The 19,122-nt window shown below is 49.3% G+C and overlaps 1 long non-coding RNA gene across 1 annotated transcript in view; it reads right to left on the bottom strand.

Moving 5' to 3' along the window:
- Nucleotides 1-479: 479 nt before the first annotated feature.
- Nucleotides 480-19,122, bottom strand: part of LOC141172226 (uncharacterized) — a 37,794-nt gene continuing 19,151 nt past the window's right edge. Inside the window, exons 2-4 of the long non-coding RNA XR_012252441.1 lie at nt 2,253-2,311; nt 1,021-1,190; nt 480-715 (exon numbers count right to left, since the gene is read on the bottom strand). This is a non-coding gene — a long non-coding RNA (uncharacterized lncRNA). The remainder of the gene's footprint in view (nt 716-1,020; nt 1,191-2,252; nt 2,312-19,122) is intronic.

Raw genomic sequence — 19,122 nt, 5'->3', positions numbered from 1 at the left:
TAGTGCTGCGTTTTTTTCCGCAATGATAATCCGCAGCAGAAATTTCCGCAGCATGTGTATAGCACATGCGGATTATCATTGGGGAACAAGGCAGACCTTCTACCAAGCATTTTCTAAGCGTTTCTGCAGCGGAATTGCCGCTGCGGAAACGCTTAAAAAACGCATCGTGGGCACACAGCCTTAGACTAATTTCTATCCCCATGATGTGTTGTACTAACCTTTTGGCAAATAATTTATTATCGTTCCAGAAAACAAAGTATTTCTCACAGAAAAGGAAGGCATTTACATGTTTTGTTATACACATGTTTATTTCCTTAGTGTGTATTGGAACAACACAAAGAAAGAGAACAAAAAAAGCAAATTGGACATAATTTAACCCAAAAACCCAAAAATGGCCCAGACAAAATTGTTGGAACGCTCAACTCAATATTTGGTTGCACACCCTTTGAAATAAATGACTGCAATCAATCGCTTCCTATAACCATCAACAAGCTTCTTACACCTCTCAACTGGAATTTTGAACCATTCTTCTTTTGCAAACTGCTCCAGGTCTCTCATATTTGAAGGGTGCCTTCTCCCAACAGCAATTTTAAAATCTCTCCACAGGTGTTCAATGGGTTTTAGATCCAGACTCATTGCTGGCCACTTCCGAACTCTCCAGCGCTTTGTTTCCATCCATTTCTGGGTGTCATCGTACTGCTGTATGACCCATAACCTAGAATGCAAACACAGCTTTTTGACAATGGGCACTACATTGCGACCCAAAAATCCTTTGGTAAACTTCAGATTTAATGATGCTGCGTACATAGTTAAGGCACCCAGTGCCAGTGGCAGCAAGACACCCCCCAAAACATCTTTGAACCTCCATCACATTTGACTGTAGGTAATGTGTTCTTTCCTTTGTAAGCCTCATTCCGCTTTCGGTAAACTGTAGAATGATGTGCTTTACCAAAAAGCTCTATTTTAGTCTGATTTGTCCACAAAACGCTTTCCCAGAATGATTTTGGCTTACTCACGTACATTTTGGCAAACTGTAGTCTAGCATTTTTATGTCTGTGTCAGAAGTGAGGTCTTCCTGGGTCTCCTGCCATAGCGTTTCACTTCATTCAAATGTTGAAAGATGTTCGCGCTGATACTGATGCACCCTGGGCCTCCAAGACAGCTTGAATTTCAGCCATGACTGTAAGTTACTTGATGTAATGAGTTAAAAAAAATGCAAGAAAACAGGTGTAAGAAATAATCATAGACATGACATGAAGCTGATACACATAAACCCTACATCCAATACAGATTAACCTATCACAGTGTCAATAGGAATGTAATAACTGTACAGTTTATCAAATGCCTGGGTCACTAAATTGCTAATTTTTATAATTTTACAACTATAATTTGTCAATATTTCATTGACAAGTGGTTGCCCCAATGGCAAAGAGGTGGAATGGTAGCCTGAAGACTTTAGGGGATATTAAAAAAGAAAAGAAAAAAAATAGTTCAGTTTAAAGTGTGAGTTTATTTTCACTATTTTCCTAAGAGTATCAAGGTTCTTTTGGCCTTGAATAAATGAGGGCATAAAATGTCAAGTGCAGGATGTGACTTACAGGAGGTTATAAAAGTTTGAAGCCATTGTACTTTCCAAATCTACATAAATGTTAACAATCCCAGTCGTTCAGTGACCTTATGCAAGCTTCCTCAAAGCAAATTTATTTTAACCACATTAGATATGAAATAGTGTCCTTTTGGACAGGCTTTTATAAACAGGTTGGAAGCTGTAGCGGTTTTAGTAAATGGGACAAGTGAATCGTGTAGTGATCAATTTTCAAGCAATGTTTGAACAGCAAGGAAGAATATATTAAAAAAACATTTACTAGCACAGGTTACTTTTCATCAAATTTCATGTTTCAATGAAAAAAAAAGACATTAAGAAAATCATTGTTAAATAGGACATGGAGGCATAAATAGATGTGTGAATATTTTGGACTGAGACTAAGTAGTATAAAAGTAGTAATAGCCTAGAATAGTTTTACATATTTAGTAAAAAAATGAGTCAAAAATTCTAACAATATTAATGTCATAACCATATAAAAAAAATCATGCTAACATATAATATAATACATAAAGAATTTAAAATGTAATTTTGTAAATACACTGGATTTTACTGTGAACCGAGAAAACAAATGTGATCATGAAAGCAACCATTAGAACAGTCAAATCCGTGAGTGAGCTCATCTGATGGCAGGTCTGTGAAACGTTACCTCTTTTCTGCTGAACGATCTTCTAAGTTCTTTTATGACTTGTCTGAAGTTGAAGTTTACTGTTGACATAAATCAGATTAGAAGATCATTCAGGAGAAGAGAGATAAGTGTTAAAAAGCTTACCATTCGACACTGAAGCTCACTGAAGGATTCACTGTCAAATCATTCTGAATTCTACAATGTGATGTGTTACAGAGGATGTAGAAGCTATATGGTTCACATTTTTTTATGAAAAATGTTTAGAAAATAAAATGCATTTGACGCACCCCTGGGCCTGTGTCGCACAGCGTTGCGCATGCAGGAGCTTACCCGGATCCGGATCAGATGGGGGTAGTAGTCTCGTGGCGGTGACCCGGTCCGTGCCCAGGGAGTCAGACTAAATGGCGTTGTATTAGCGGTAGGTGTTGGACGACTACGCCACCCGTTGAATGCAGCGAAGGAGCTGCCGCTGCAGGGCAGACCGCTGAGGCCGGTGGTAGGATTGTGCAGCGTGATAGTATCACCCCCAACGGGAGGGGTATGGCCTCAGGGCAGCCGACGTGGATGATGGGGGTAGCAGGAATCACTCAGAGACGATGCGGTGTAGTTCAGGGTCTTTACTGGTGATAAAGATAGACCCTCCCGGAGTACTGGCTAGCGATCGGGGCCTGGTCAGTCCTTGAGCAGATGGGATCTCCCCTGGCCAGGCGGAGTTGTAGGCCTCCCAAACTGACTGCACTCTTCTGGCTACCTTGCTAGAGGCGGGTATAAGTAGCCCACGTCCCTGAGTGTACCGTGTGGTGCTCACCCGTATGGCCGGTGACTCGGGGCCTTCTAGTGGCGTCCGCTCCACGACGGCGGTGCTGGTCCCACGCGTGTGACCGTGCCTTCGGGTTTCTTGGCCAGAGGACCTGAAATCCCCTGCCGGGCGGTTTCTGCTGCTGGGTAAAGATTAGTCCCCACAGCCTCGGACTCCGGGTCCGGTGATAGCTCCTCAGTCAGGGCGAGCTCTGCAGCTGCCAGCCCCTGATTCCTTATAGCACTGCTCCCACAGAGCTCCTGATGTTCTTTTCCTATATCTGCTTCTCTTCTCTGTCTCTACTTCTTCTCTATCCACTAACCCTGCCTCAGCCCTAGGTTTATATAGGGGAAGTCCTTCCCCTCCCAGGACTGGGCAGGAGGTGTGGCATGCATAGGATCCCTGACCAAGAGACCTCCCACCTGCTCTCAGACATAACATAGCTGTTACTGTGGAAACCAGACCCCTGGGGTGCCACATTCCCCCCTAGTGAAATTTAGTACTCCGGGACTAAACATATTTTTAGAAAAACATAACAAGGTATAAACAATAATAATACAATAAGAAAAACACATAAAGATGGTCACGGCATGTCCGCAACCGGGTGCAGTTTTTTCAAGAAAACAAGGGTGTCCATTTCACCAAAAACAGGGAGACGTAACCAGGTAGGGGTTTGTCCTGCCCCGAGTCCTTAACAGTCTTTAGTCCGTCCTGGGTTACGCTCCAACTATGTACAAAGGATTCCCGGTAAATCCACCAAGGACTCCTAAAAATAACTAGAAACACATAATTATTTACAAGTAACAGACAGGTGACCACAAATAAAACAATTTAAACACTTCAAATCCTCCAACGTGCGGGTAACTGGCCTCTAGTGGCCCTAGTGGACCTACGGAGCTGACTGTCTGGCCCTGAACTACAGGGTGTAGGAGCTGTCAAGGGTAAACTGGGCAGCTGTTTACGGGCTCTTTGGCTCACTAGGGGTACGGCAGGCTCACTATGAGCAGAGGGTTGATCCTCCTGTTCTGCTTGTGTGGAGTCTGCTGCCTCCTGGACCGGCTGCTCTTCCAGCTCTACCTGTTGCTCCGTAGGCACTTGGGATGCTGGTTGGAGGAACGTGAGGACGGGTACCACAACTGCACCATTGACTTGAGTCCAGGACCGAGGGAAGTCTCCGAGCACAGTACTAACCATATCTTCCCTTTCCTCTACGGGTCGAGGGTCTTCTTGCTCTCCTTCTGGGTTCCGTAGCTGTTCGGGACACTTCTTCAGGTGATCCCGGGATACAATGGCTGTGGTTTCCCCTCCGTCTTTACTGATGGTACAAACCTTTGGGTTGTCGTGGCTTGAGGGCAGTACGGTGTACGGGTCCTTCTCCCACTGGTCGTCCAACTTGTGGAGCCGTCTCTTCCTCTTCAAGACCTGCTCTCCGGGTACCAGGGGAACAGCGGGAGCATACTGGTTGTAAGTTTTCTCTTGTCTTTCCCTAGCGAGACAGAGACTTCGCTCCACGCTCTCCTGTACTTTCCGGTACTGCTGCTGCCTCTCTGTGTCCCAGTCTGCTTCCGGTGAAGTGTCCTCAGGTGTCAGGACTCCCATCTCCAGGTCAACAGGTAGCTTACCAGGCCTTGCCCTCATTAGGTAAGCCGGGGTACAGTTGGTGGAACCTACAGGGATGTAGTTGTATAGGTCCACCAGGTCGGGCAGCTTCTCAGGCCACAGACTGCGTTCTTCCAGGGGCAACGTTTTCAGAAGATCCATTACCACCTGGTTCATTTTCTCACAAAGTCCATTAGTTTGCGGATGATAGGGTGTCGTCCTTATCTTCCGGCAGCCATACAGATTGCAGAATTCCTGGAAGACCTCCGCTTCAAAGGCAGGTCCCTGGTCCGTCAGCACTTGGTCCGGGTACCCGTGTGGACGGCAGAAGTGCTGCTGGAAGGCTCTAGCTGCTGTTTGAGCTGTTAAGTCCTTAACGGGGACGACAACCAAGAACCGGGAGTAATGATCCACAATGGTTAACGCGTAGACGTAGCCACTTCTGCTTGGGGTCAGTTTTACATGATCCAAGGCTACCAGTTCCAACGGCTGCTTGGTGACGATGGACTGAAGGGGGGTCTTCTGGCTGGCACAGTCCTTCCTTCTTAGGTTGCACGGGCCACAGTCTCTGCACCACCTCTCGATGGTTCCCCTCATGCCTACCCAGTGGAACCGCCCGCGCAGCAGGAACTCCAGCTTCTTCCATCCGAAGTGTCCAGCCCCGTCGTGGTATGCCTCCATCACCATGGCTGCGTCTCTTCGTGGCACCACTACTTGCCAGATTAGTTCATGCGTCCGGGAGTTAACCATTCTGCGGCACAACTTCCCCTTGTAAAGGAACAGTCGACTCTTCTCAGCCCACAGTTGTTTGGCTTCCTCCGGAGCGTCTGGGTCAAGGCGAGCCTCTGGCCGAGTCAGCATCTCCTTCACCAGTCGGACGGCAGGGTCACTGTCTTGCGTTTCCTCCCAGTTGTAGTGAGGCAAGGGGTTAAACGTAGCGGCTTGCTTACTCCTTACCCGATGGGAATACTGGATAGTCCCATGACGGTGGAACGCGGGGAGTTCGACTTCTTCCAGTCCCTCTGGATCTTCTCCTACGTCCGGTAGGTTTGGCATCCTGGACAGGGCGTCCGCGTTGGTATTGGAGCGTCCTGCCCGGTATTTGATTGTGAACTCGTAGTTGGACAGACGGGCCATCCATCTCTGCTCTAGGGCACCGAGTCTTGCCGTGTCCAGGTGTGTCAACGGGTTGTTATCCGTGTACACGGTGAACCGGGAAGAAGCGAGGTAGTGCTTAAAGCGTTCGGTGACTGCCCACACCACTGCCAGGAACTCTAGCTTAAATGAGCTGTAATTCTCAGGGTTTCTTTCGGTGGGTCGCAGTTTTCGACTGGCGTAAGCGATTACTCGTTCTTTCCCCTGCTGGATCTGGGACAGTACGGCTCCTAGCCCGATGTTACTTGCGTCGGTGTAGAGGATAAAGGGCTGGCTGTAATCAGGGTACGCCAGGATTTCATCCCCCGTGAGGGCCATCTTCAGCTGGCGGAAGGACTCTTCTTCTAACTTCTCCCATTTGAAGGGCGGCTTCTGGTTCTTGGCCTTCCGGGACTGGCCTATCAGGAGGTCCTGCATAGGAGCTGCCTTTTTGGTGAAACCGGGGATGAATCTGCGGTAATAGCCTACCAACCCGAGGAACTGCCGCACTTCCTTTACACTGGAGGGACTTGGCCATTCCTTAATTGCGGTGATCTTATCAGGGTCGGGAGCCACTCCATCAGCGCTCACCACGTGTCCCAGGTACTGCACCTTTGGTTTTAGGAGGTGACACTTGGAGGGTTTTACCTTTAAGCCGTAGTTTGCCAGAGCTTCGAACACTTCCGCCAGGTGTTTCAGGTGGTCCTCATAAGTCTTGGAATATACGATGACATCGTCCAGGTACAACAGGACCGTCTCAAAGTTTCTGTGGCCCAGACAGCACTCCATTAATCGTTGAAAGGTTCCTGGTGCGTTACAGAGTCCGAACGGCATGCAGGTAAACTCGCTAAGTCCCATCAGGGTGGTGAATGCGGTCTTCTCCCGGTCCGCCTCTGCTACAGGAACCTGCCAGTACCCGCTAGTGAGATCCAAGGTAGAGAAGAAGTTAGCAGATCTTAAAGCAGCCAAAGACTCCTCTATCCTTGGTAAGGGGTACGCATCCTTGTGTGTGATACGGTTGATTTTCCGGTAATCTACACACATCCTCATGGTGTTGTCTTTCTTTTTGACTAAGACTAGTGGAGCTGCCCAGGGGCTACAGCTATCCCTGATCACCCCAGCCTCCTTCATGTCCCTAAGCATCCCCTTGGCGTGTTGGTAGTGTGCAGGGGGTACGGGTCGATACCTCTCTTTTATGGGAAGATGGTCTCCCGTGGGGATGCGGTGTTCTACCCCCTTGACTCGCCCGAAGTCTAACGGGTGTTTACTAAACACTCTCTCGTACTCTTGAACCACCCGATAGACTCCCTGTCTCTGGTGTGAGGGAGTGGAGTCAGTACCCAAATGTAGTTGCTGACACCAGTCCTCCATTGTTTCCTTAGAGCCGTTACCTTCCTCCGGGGAAGATGGAGGCAAGGGTTCTACGGACTGCATGGAATTTTGATTGATGGTATACAATTTGGCTAGCGTGGCATACCGGGGCAGGTACACTTCCCTCTTCCCGATATTTATTATGCGAACGGGCACCCTCCCATGACGTACATTGACCACCCCCCGTGCTGTCAAAATGGTGGGCCTACTGTCTGAGTAAACTGGTTCTACCATTGCCTGGTAATCTCTACCTCTCAGACCAATAGCTGCCCGGCACCAAATCATCATTTCACTTTTTGGGGGCATGGCAATAGGGAAAGGGTCACACATTCTTACGCTACCAATCTCACCACCGGAGAGTTCTATCTGTTGCCGTCGCATCAGTGCCCGGATCTCTTTCTGGAGCACTCGCTGCTGGCCGGAGCTGGCGTTCTTGGCAACCTGCTGTAAAAGGAAAATCACCTCTGCAAGACAATTTTCAATTACATTAGTTCCTAGAGTTATCTTTGGGTGACTCTCGTGCTTGTCAATGTCTACAATGATCAGTCCCTGTGCCGCCAGTTCAACTCTACCGATTTTAATGGTCACCTCTTTAAATCCAATCTGTGGCACGGGCTGACCATTGCTGGCGATGATACTCAAATCGTCGTCAGGGTAGCGGGTGATATCCGAGTCATTCCAGTACTGCTTGAAGAGCACGTATGGGATAGTGGTAACCTGTGACCCGGTGTCCAGTAGGGCACTCATAGGGATGCCATCCAGTACCACAGGCAAGACTGGACGTCCTCCCACATATTTGTCGCGCCAGTTCGATGGGCCTGATGATCTTTTTCCTGGGGTTTGGCCCTCTACCCCAGGTTGTGCCAGTTTAAAGGACAGTACCTTGCCATATGTCCGGGTTGATTGCAGCGGCGGCAGATGGGTTGTCCGTCCTCGTTGTATCGGTCGCTGGGTCTTCCTCTGGCCGGTGGGGTCCTCCTTGGTCGACGCCACGGGATGTCCTCCGGTCCGGATGCCAGCTGGATCTTCCCTGGAGTGGAAACCTGTAAAGACTGCACAGTTCGGGTTAGCGCGGCAACGCTTTTAGCTAGCTCTTGGACCTGATGGTGCAGGTCTGGAGCCGGGTCATTGTTCAAAGCCTGTGCATCAGCTCCCACAGGCCCTGCCGACAAGGGCGCTGCCTCCTGGTGGTAAGTGGTAGTGGGGCGTCTGTGGGTCACAACGCCACCTGGTGCCGGTTCTCGGAGCACCCGGATGGCTCTGTCCTTGAACTGTGCAAATCCCAGATGAAGGTCCTGTAAGGCCATTGCCCGCAACTGGGTTCGGTGGGCATTGCAATATAAACCCTCTATAAATTGTTCAGTCAACAGCCTGTCCTCGTCTCCCACGCCGTCAGGGTCGGTCTGCTTAATGGCTCTCAGGGCCTCTTGTAGGTTCAGGGCATAGTCCCTTATACTCTCGTATGCTCGCTGCTTGCACCCGTAGAATCTAAGCTTGATCTCGACTGAGGTGCGGGTATCAAAGGTGTCCCTCAGCCGGGTTAGTATCCCTGCAACAGTCCTACCCCCAGGTGGCCAGGACTTTACCTCCCTTTGGGCTGCCCCGGTTAATTGGGCCACCAGGATGCTCACTTTTTGCTCTTCTGTGAGGGGGTACACCTGGAAGAGGCTATCCAGCTTTTCTCTAAAGTCATGCAGGGTATGTGACTCCCCTGAGTACTGGGGTAGCCAGGCCGCTCCCGGGATATAGGGCATGGTGAAAGGCATGACTGCAGCAGCGGTGGCGCTGGCGGGGGTTGAGGCAGTGAAGCTCTCCTCCGTATCCGACATCTTCCTCCCCCCTAGTGGACCGTGGCCTACCTTGCGATGATCCTCTTCCGTAGGCCGCGGCTCCGCAGTGGATCGTCAGGGTTGAGGACCTTCCGTCGCGCTCCTGTGACGTCGGCGTCTGCTGGGCTCCTTCCAGGACCTTACGCAACGTCCGGACGTGAGGCGGGGCTTCCGTTCTCGCGTGCTTTCGGAGTCCACGCCCCTCTTCTTCCCGCGCGGCGTCTTCAAGATGGCGTCCAACGGCGGGAAAACTCCACGGATGGCGGGAAGAAGGCAGAAGATGGCGCCGGATGGCGGGAAAACTTCGCGGATGGCGGGAAGAAGGTAGAAGATGGCGCCGGATGGCGGGAAACCTCCACGGATGGCGGGAATCTTCACCACTGGTAAGTTTGAACAGTCTTTTTCAGGCACGCAGTACCCGGTGGTTGCGGGCACGAGATCCTGCCGACTACGCCAAAAGTTGACGCACCCCTGGGCCTGTGTCGCACAGCGTTGCGCATGCAGGAGCTTACCCGGATCCGGATCAGATGGGGGTAGTAGTCTCGTGGCGGTGACCCGGTCCGTGCCCAGGGAGTCAGACTAAGTGGCGTTGTATTAGCGGTAGGTATTGGACGACTACGCCACCCGTTGAATGCAGCGAAGGAGCTGCCGCTGCAGGGCAGACCGCTGAGGCCGGTGGTAGGATTGTGCAGCGTGATAGTATCACCCCCAACGGGAGGGGTATGGCCTCAGGGCAGCCGACGTGGTTGATGGGGGTAGCAGGAATCACTCAGAGACGATGCGGTGTAGTTCAGGGTCTTTACTGGTGATAAAGATAGACCCTCCCGGAGTACTGGCTAGCGATCGGGTCCTGGTCAGTCCTTGAGCAGATGGGATCTCCCCTGGCCAGGCGGAGTTGTAGGACTCCCAAACTGACTGCACTCTTCTGGCTACCTTGCTAGAGGCGGGTATAAGTAGCCCACGTCCCTGAGTGTACCGTGTGGTGCTCACCCGTATGGCCGGTGACTCGGGGCCTTCTAGTGGCGTCCGCTCCACGACGGCGGTGCTGGTCCTACGCGTGTGACCGTGCCTTCGGGTTTCTTGGCCAGAGGACCTGAAATCCCCTGCCGGGCGGTTTCTGCTGCTGGGTAAAGATTAGTCCCCACAGCCTCGGACTCCGGGTCCGTTGATAGCTCCTCAGTCACGGCGAGCTCTGCTGCTGCCAGCCCCTGACTCCTTATAGCACTGCTCCCACAGAGCTCCTGATGTTCTTTTCCTATATCTGCTTCTCTTCTCTGTCTCTACTTCTTCTCTATCCACTAACCCTGCCTCAGCCCTAGGTTTATATAGGGGAAGTCCTTCCCCTCCCAGGACTGGGCAGGAGGTGTGGCATGCATAGGATCCCTGACCATGAGACCTCCCACCTGCTCTCAGACATAACATAGCTGTTACTGTGGAAACCAGACCCCTGGGGTGCCACACATTTAAGTTCAAAAATTGCCCCCAAAAGGTGTCCATTATACACTAAACATGTCCATTTCCACAGGGCAAAGCCCCAGTGACTTCTACTGATAAATAAGTGAAACCAAAAAAATAATACATGCAAGATGACAACAATCTTCACATCCCAACATTATCAAAGGTTTTGCCAAGGCAGCTTCTTCAAAATCACCAGAGGACTACCCATACCCAATAAGAGACTCCTCATGACTTGATATTTGAAGTTTGACAATAAGTGTCATCTTTGGTGGCTTATTTGTAGCTTGAAAAAAATATGGTTTAATAAATTTGATTCTATGAATTTATCTCACTCTACAATTGCAAAGTTTCAGGTAGTTTATTTGTATTTGTGAACATTAAATGTCACAATTAGTAAGAGAATAATTTTCATTTAAGCTCGTGGATATCGAAATGATAACACTGGGGAACAACTTTGAACATCAGTTTTGTTGAGTTTGATTTTTCGGCTGATGTAAACTAAAATAGGCAGGCTGATTTCAAAACTGCAGTGAGTTTTCTTCTCACATTAGTTTTTTTCTCTACATTGTATCTTAATGCGATTAGACTGGATCGAGGGTAGCACTAATGCTCTACTATTGGCCGAAAGTGAATCGCACTCAAGTGGGGAGGGGTGGAGGACGACCTTGATGACCAGAAACAGGTTATTATTTGTCTAGGCTATTCAGTTACACGTGATACAGTGGGGTGAGAGGTTGTGTACCGCTCTATATAGATACCAAAAAAGAAGAGAAGCCCTACTGAAAAGGCCAAATAAATTCAAAGAGCTTTGTTAAACAATCAATTAAAAACCACAACGTAGATATACACGTATTAAAAAAAAAGAAGAAAACCACAGATGAGGGAATAGGTGAGTATACCTGGACAATAAATTACAGAGTAATATTTACTTTAATATTGGTACATAATATTGGTAATAGTTACCTACAATGTTGTAGGGGAAATGACAGAGACATAATCAGGTATAAATACCAATACATGTATGTTCACATCCATAAAAAAAATCACACATGGTGCGAAAAAAATAGAATACTGTTCATACTATCATTACATTATGTTCTATATATATATATATATGTATGCCCAAATGAGAAAACAATCTTAGATGCAATACCAGAAAGAATATATATGTATCTATATGCATAAATGAATCACATAGGACAATGAGACAAGGTAAAATATGTAAAGATTGTGTTTTGTTTTGAAGTAAGTGAGATATAAGGCAAAGGTGTGACACTCACATTTATGCCTAAAAATAGGTCTGAGAATAAGAAAACCCATCTTGCTCACTATGCCACATTGATACATGTATGCACATCTATGCAATACAACAGATTATGCCCAGGTACATTAGGTAATTACCTTAAAGAGTATGATGTCCAGGGACCCACCACATTATGGATTTTATTTGATTGTTTTATAAAGCTCTTTGCATTTATTTGACCTTCTTGGTAAGGTTTTTCTTCTTTTTTTGGTAACTGCATTGTTATATTCTCTATGGCCTAATTAATAGGATATTCAATATTGGTGTATTTACTAGTGTTGAGCGAGCATGCTCGACACTGCCTGTTACTCGCCCGAGTATCACACTACTCGGGATGTTCGGCGAGCACCGAGCATTTCCGGGTTACTCGGGAGGGAGCTCGGGTCTCCGCCCTGCACGTTTGGCGCTCTTTACACAGCCAATGAACAGGGATTGCCAGCCAGTCACTGTAATGCCGCAGCCATGCTGTTTGTGGGCATTACAGTGATTGGCTGGCCGCACAGCGTCACCTCGAGTATTTAAAACCGGGCGCCGCCATCTTGGACACAGTCACTCCGGATCAGCCAGTGTAGGGTCAGTGCTGCTGAGTTAGGGAAAGATATATAGTGTGAAATAGGTAGTGTAGGGTCTCTAAATCCTGCCAAATCAAACAAACAGTCCTTCTCAGGACTAATATCCATCCCAGATATCAAGCACGCAGGCTGTATAGGAGACGCAGTGGTTATACCAGAGAACGCTGCATTACAGTCCTGTGTGCTCCTGTTGGTCAAATTGCTGGACTTATCACCCCGGTCTCAGGGGCCAGGAAAAAATTTTTTTTTTCATCTAAATCCTGTATTTTTTTTTTCCTCAGTCAGACAGTCCAAACACACGTCTTATTAACCTTTTGGTATCCCCCCCCCCCAAAAAAGAAAATTGAGTGTGTCTGTGACTGTTCAGACACCAATATATCTGTTTAAAAGAGTCTGGTATAGGCCAGAAAAATAGAACTGTGGTTTTGCAGTTCCACGGGTCAAATCTCTGCATCATCCTGCTTATGGCATTTTTTGCCGTAAAAAAAAACCTGTAATAGTGTCTCCCTGACTGGTCAGACAACAATATATCTGTTTGAAAGATTCTGGTGTAAGCCACATAACTATAACTGTGGTTTTGAAATTCCACGGGTCAAATCTCTGTATTATCCACTTTTGGGTCTTTTTTACATAAAAAAAAACAGTTTGAGTGTGTCGCTGACTGTTCAGCCCCAAATATATCTATTTATAAATGTCTGGTATACGCCAGTAAATTAGAACTGTATTTTTGCAGTTCCATGGTTCAAATCTCTGTATTATCCAGCTTTTGGCCTGTTTTACGTAAAAAAAACAGTAATAGTGTCTCCCTGTCTGTTCAGTCACAAATATATCTGTTTAAAAGATTCTGGTGTAGGCCAGACAAATAGAACTGTGGTTTTCCTCTTCCACGGTTCTAATCTCCTTTCTATTACCCTTTTTCCATTGATAGTGCGAGTGTAAGCTATTTTACTTCATTTACAATGGGCAAGGTGCGTGGCAAGGGACGTGGAACTGGACGTTCTGGTGATGGTGCATGTAGAGGACGGGGCCGTGGCCAAGGTGAAAATGTGCCACAACCAACAGCCACATCTTCTCGCTCCCAATACATGACCGAATTACTAGGGAAGGACACTACAACACCAGTATTGCGAACTTTGGATAGCAGATAATACTTCCAGTTACCTGGGCACCACCACCTCCGGTCTGTCTTCCACATGGTCAAGTTTTAGTAGCCGTGAGTCTCGACCGCATACTCCTCCTCACCCTGATGCTCCTTCTTCCCACCATGCCGAGTATCGTCAGACAGCAACTGATCCCACACTTGGACACTCTGAAGAGCTGTTCACTGGTCCATTTCCATATTTGTGCCGCTCGCCTGCTCCGCTTGAAGTGGTGGAAGAGGAGATCCCATGTAGCGATGCCCAACACGGCCACAGGAAGTCGACGCTGCCAATTTGTCACAAGAGGTGGACGATGACGAGACACAATTGCCACGAAGTGAGGAGGAGGATCGTGGTGCGCAAGTGGAAGAGGAGGAGGTGGTGGATGATCTAGTAACTGACCAAATGTGGCAGGAGGACACGCAGAGCGAGGCCAGAAGCACACAGGGGGAGGGAAGCAGAGTACCCCAACAGGCTGGAAGAAGCAGTGTGGTGGCTGCACACAGAAGGCGGGCAACAGTTCCCCGTAACACCAACACGAGGGACGTTGCCAGTACAACCGGTAGGTCTTCCAGAGTCTGGAATTTTTTTAAAGACTCTGCTGATAACCCCAAAAAGGCCATTTGTACCACCTGCCATGCCAGCATCAGCAGGGGTGACAAAACTGCCAGCCTGACCACCACCAGCATGATCAGGCACATGGCAGCAATGCACCCCACTTTGTGGGGAGAACCCCAGGGTCCACGACCAGTGTCAGCGGGAGTCACCACTGCTTTTTCCACTGTTGTGCGTGTAATAGAACCCCCTGTTGTGCATGCAAGGCAATCCCCTGTCCATACTGCATGCAAAGATGCCCCCTCCTCTCAGTCTTCACTTGTTATGGCAGTTTCTCAAGAAACAGCATCAACGTCCACGTCCCACCGCAGCATTCAATTGTCCATATCCCAGAGCTTTGAACGAAAGCGCAAATTCGCAGCCAACGCCCCACAGGCCACAGTCCTAAATTCACACATTTCACGACTGCTTGCGTTGGAAATGCTGCCTTTTAGGCTGGTGGAGACGGAATCCTTCCGCAACCTTATGGCGGTGGCCGTCCCTCGGTACTCGGTCCCCAGCCGACACTATTTTGCCCGGTGTGCCATCCCCACACTACACAAGTACGTGTCCCAAAACATCTGCTGTGCCCTCAACAACGCAGTTACTGGGAGAGTCCACCTGACAACGGACACGTGGACAAGTGCTTGTGGTCAGGGACGGTACATATCCCTGACGGCACACTGGGTAAACATAGTGGAAGCCGGGACCTAGTCGGACCTTGGGACGGAACACATCCTCCCCACACCGAGGATTGCGAGCCCTATGTCAGTCAGAGTTGCCCCCACAGTTTCCAGCTCCTGCGCATCATCCTCCTCCTCCTTCTCATGTTCAGCCTCCATCTCAGATATCACTGTAGCATCGGCATCTCTGCCTCCTGCCCGGCAGAGACGCCGTTCCCCTTACCGCCGCGGTCCTGCTCCGACGTCCTCTGGCCTCCCTGCAGCTGCTGCTGGTGCACGCAGCTTCCCTGGCTCTGTGCTTAGGGCGCGCACACGCGCGCTCCCTCCCTCTTAAAGGGGCCGCGCGCCGTCCTAAAAAGTCCCCGGCCAATGGCTGGAGGACTTCCCCTATAAAAGTCACCTCCTCCAATATGGAGGTGCCCGTGCAAGGTTGTTGCTCTGTATGCTAAACTCTGCTTCAGTCCACAGGTCCTGCTGCCTGTCTGACTACCAGTCCAGTCCGTCTGACTATCAGTCCAGTCTGCCAGCCTGATTACCAGTCCAGCCCGACAGTCTGCTTACAGCCCAGTCCACTGGTCTGTCTATGGGCTTGGCAAGTCCGCTTATCCGGAGCCTTCACCTGCTACCTGTCTCCACCTGCCAAAGACACTCTCCAGCCCGACGGTCTGCCTACGGTCAAACCTGCCAGTCTATCTATGGGCTAGGCTAGCCTGCCTACCTGGAGAACTTGCCTGTCACCTGGAGGCTCCTGCCTGCACCTGCCATGTATACCTGACAGCCTACCTAGAGGCTCCTGCCCGTCACGTGCCGTGACCACCTGACAGCCTACCTAGAGGCTCCTGCCTGTCACTTGCCATACCTGCCTGACAGCCTACCTAGAGGCTCCTGCCTGTTACCTGCCGTGCCTGCCTGTCAATCTACCAGGAGGCTCCTGCTGGTTACCTGCCGTGCCTGCCAGTCCATCTGCCCGGATCACCCGTCAGCCTGCCTGCCATGCTCATTTGCTGTACCGGTCAGTCCCTGCCTTCTGACCCGTGGGAGTCACCTGGTCTCATACAAGGTCTGTCCCCAGAGTAGCACCTGGTCCCTCTGCTCGGTCCTTCCCTGGTCACGGAGTCGATTAAGCCTCCGTACGGCCTTGGTCGGTCCGAGTTGATAACTATTTACGCCCCTCTGGTCCCTCCTTGCACCGCAGCACAGAGGTTCCACCACCCGGATCCGTAACAATCACCACATCAGTTACAAGCTGGAAGCACTGCAGTACTGCCTCAGCCAAGCGGCAACAGGCTGTGCTGAAACTCATAAGCTTAGGTGATAAACCTCACACTGCTTGTGAGTTGGGGACAGCTGTGAAAGAGCAAGCAGATCTGTGGCTGAGACCGCTGAACCTACATAAAGGCATGGTCGCGTGTGACAATGGCCGTAACCTGGTGGCGGCTCTGAGGCGAGGCGAGATCACATACGTACCATGCCTGGCTCATGTGCTTAACCTTGTGGTTCAGCGGTTTCTTTAATCGAACACTGAGTTGCCAGATCTGCTCATCAAAGTACGCCACATGTCAGCTCGTTTTGGCAAGTCGGCTACTGCTTCCGCCGCCCTTGCTGTGTTGCAGCAGCGTTTGCAGCTTCCGGAACACCGACTGGTGTATGATGTCCCCACACGTTGGAACTCTACCCTCCACATGTTGCAAAGGATTTGTGAGCAGAAGAGAGCAGTTGTGGAGTACCAGCTGCAACAAGGCCGTCAATATTCAGGTCAGACTCCACACATAAGACCTCAGGAGTGGACCTGGATGTCTGACATATGTACCATCCTGACAAACTTTGAGGAGTCCACCAAGATGGTGAGTGGCAATGACGTCATCATTAGCGTCAGCATCCCACTTGTCGGTCTTTTGCAACGCTCTCTGCAGAGAATTAAAGAGGAGGCATTGCAGCCAGAGTATGATGAGATGGATCAAGAAGCCGTAGCGGGCAATTACACACAGCCCAGCCTCATCTCATCCCAACGTGCATTGGGGGACAATGAGGGAGAGGAGGAGGAGGAGGAGGAAGAACAGGAGCTGGTATCATGCGCTGTAGACGGTAGTACCTGTACAACTGTCATACCGTCGATTCAGCGTGGGTGGCCTGAGGACAGGGGGGAGGAGGAGGAGAGCATGGTCAGTCGTCATCTTGGTGAGGACACGGAAGTCTTGCCCGTTACCAGTCTGGCACGAATGGCTGACTTCATGTTACACTGCCTTAACCGTGACCCTCGCGTTGTCAAAATGTTGGGTGACAGTCATTACTGGTTGGTGACATTTTTAGACCCCCGTTACAAGGTGAACTTTCACTCTCTTATTCCTGAGGTAGAGAGGTCTACAAAAATTGGGCAGTACCAGAAGGCCCTTGCTGCAGAACTGTTAAAAAAATTCCCATCTGAACACGCTAGCGGCAGAGGTCACAGTACTGCGACCTCCACCGCTCTTCCAAGTGGCGTTAAAACCGTCTTGTTAAGCTACTGCGACCTCAACCATTCTTCCAAGGGGCATTAAAACCATCTTGTTAAGCTACTGCGACCTCCACGTCTCTTCCAAGGGGCATTAAAACCATCTTGTTAAGCTACTGCAACCTCCACGTCTCTGCCAAGGGGCATTAGAACCATCTTGTTAAGCTACTGCAACCTCCACCACTCTTCCAAGGGGCATTGATATTGTCTTTTTATTCCACTGCGACCTCCACCATTCTTCCAAGGGGCATTAAAACCATCTTGTTAAGCTACTGCAACCTCCACGTCTCTTCCAAGGGGCATTAAAACCATCTTGTTAAGCTACTGCAACCTCCACGTCTCTTCCAAGGGGCATTAAAACAGTCTTGTTAAGCTACTACAACCTCCACCAGTCTTCCAAGGGGCATTGATATTGTCTTTTTATTCCACTGTGACCTCCACGTCTCTTCCAAGGGGCATTTAAACCGTCTTTTTAAGCTACTGTGACCTCTACATCTCTTCCAAGGGGCATTAAAACCGTCTTGTTAAGCTACTGCGACCTCCAACATTCTTCCAAGGGGCATTAAAACCGTCCTGTTAGCTACTGCAACCTCCACGTCTCTTCCAAGGGGCATTGATATTGTCTTTTTATTCCACTGCGACCTCCACCACTCTTCCAAGAGGCATTGATATTGTCTTTTTATTCCACTGTGACCTCCACGTCTCTTCCAAGGGGCATTTAAACCGTCTTTTTAAGCTAATGTGACCTCTACATCTCTTCCAAGGGGCATTAAAACCGTCTTGTTAAGCTACTGCGACCTCCACCACTCTTCCAAGGGGCATTGATATTGTCTTTTTATTCCACTGCGACCTTCACCACTCTTCCAAGGGGTATTGATATTGTCTTTTTATTCCACTGTGACCTCCACGTCTCTTCAAAGGGGCATTTAAACCGTCTTTTTAAGCTACTGTGACCTCCACCACTCTTTTAAGGGGCATTTAAACCATCTTGTTAAGCTACTGCGACCTCCACGTCTCTTCCAAGGGGCATTAAAACCAGCTTGTTAGGCTACTGCAACCTCCACGTCTCTTCTAAGGGGCATTAAAACCCTCTTGTTAAGCTATTGCAACCTCCACGTCTCTTCCAAGGGGCATTAAAACCGTCTTGTTAAGCTACTGTGACCTCCACGTCTCTTCCAAGGGGCATTAAAACCGTCTTGTTAAGCTACTGCGACCTCCAACATTCTTCCAAGGGGCATTAAAACCGTCCTGTTAAGCTACTGCAACCTCCACGTCTCTTCCAAGGGGCATTAAAACCGTCTTGTTAAGCTACTGCGACCTCCACCACTCTTCCAAGGGGCATTGATATTGTCTTTTTATTCCACTGTGACCTTCACCACTCTTCCAAGGGGTATTGATATTGTCTTTTTATTCCACTGTGACCTCCACGTCTCTTCCAAGGGGCATTTAAACCGTCTTTTTAAGCTACTGTGACCTCCACCACTCTTCCAAGGGGCATTAAAACCGTCTTGTTAAGCTACTGCGACCTCCACCGTTCTTCCAAGGGGCATTAAAACCATCTTGTTAAGCTACTGTGACCTCCACCATTCTTCCAAGGGCATTAAAACCGTCTTGTTAAGCTACTGCAACCTCCACGTCTCTTCCAAGGGGCATTAAAACCATCTTGTTAGGCTACTGCAACCTCCACGTCTCTTCCAAGGGGCATTAAAACCCTCTTGTTAAGCTACTGCAACCTCCACCACTCTTCCAAGGGGCATTAAAACCGTCTTGTTAAGCTACTGCGACCTCCACCGTTCTTCCAAGGGGCATTAAAACCATCTTGTTAAGCTACTGTGACCTCCACCATTCTTCCAAGGGCATTAAAACCGTCTTGTTAAGCTACTGCAACCTCCACGTCTCTTCCAAGGGGCATTAAAACC

This window comes from Phyllobates terribilis, unplaced genomic scaffold, assembly GCF_046119375.1.
Source record: "Phyllobates terribilis strain yellow unplaced genomic scaffold, ASM4611937v1 Scaffold_1__5_contigs__length_1240528914, whole genome shotgun sequence".
Lineage (NCBI taxonomy): Eukaryota > Metazoa > Chordata > Amphibia > Anura > Dendrobatidae > Phyllobates > Phyllobates terribilis.
This window is presented reverse-complemented; position numbering and strand designations above follow the sequence as displayed.